The following is a 714-nucleotide window of genomic DNA, read 5'->3' on the forward strand; positions in this document are numbered from 1 at the left end:
GATTCCAAAAAGGAAAATGCATCTTCTACCAAACAAAAGCAAATACATCTTGTCTCTAATATGTCAGCATAGATATTATAATCTGTTTATTCCACTGTGTTTGAAGTTAGATAATAATTAGATCAATTTATCTTCTACAATAGTGCAAAATATTCAGTTCTTGTAATTTATTTTCTGTAAACCATGTCAGTTAAGACAGGCAGAGAAGGAAGCCCTCAGGAGCATGTGGAATTGTCTTCAGGTTGCCAATATTAAGACAGTTGTGCCTAGAAGGAAAAAAACACAGAATTTCTGAGCCCGTCAGTACTGCCTGCACCTTGGGACCTCCCCTGTGTCTGCAGAGCCTGAGAAGAGAGGGTTTGCACGAGCCGGTCTCCAATTTGCTTCCCAGGCCCAGCTGCCGCCAGGCTCCAGGGCAAAGCTGTGGCGGGTTCACAGGGTCAGTTCTGGGCTTTGCCTCTCTGTGCAGCTCTTGCCCCGAGCACTCTCCAGGTGACATGCCCTCTCATCCCGGGGCTCTTCAGAGAATCGCAGGAATGGTTTCCACCCCCTCCAAAATAAGCACGCATGCATCTGCCCCACCTCGCAATATTGGGTACAGCTTTGAAAGGGTCAGAAATTCCTCAAAACCTATTCAACAGGGTATTGTGGTGCAGTGAGTTCCCTACCAGGTTACTTAGGGCTTTTGTCCACTGCGTGAACCCTGAAGGCTGA

Source organism: Hylobates moloch, unplaced genomic scaffold (genome assembly GCF_009828535.3).
Source record: "Hylobates moloch isolate HMO894 unplaced genomic scaffold, HMol_V3 SCAFFOLD_8, whole genome shotgun sequence".
Lineage (NCBI taxonomy): Eukaryota > Metazoa > Chordata > Mammalia > Primates > Hylobatidae > Hylobates > Hylobates moloch.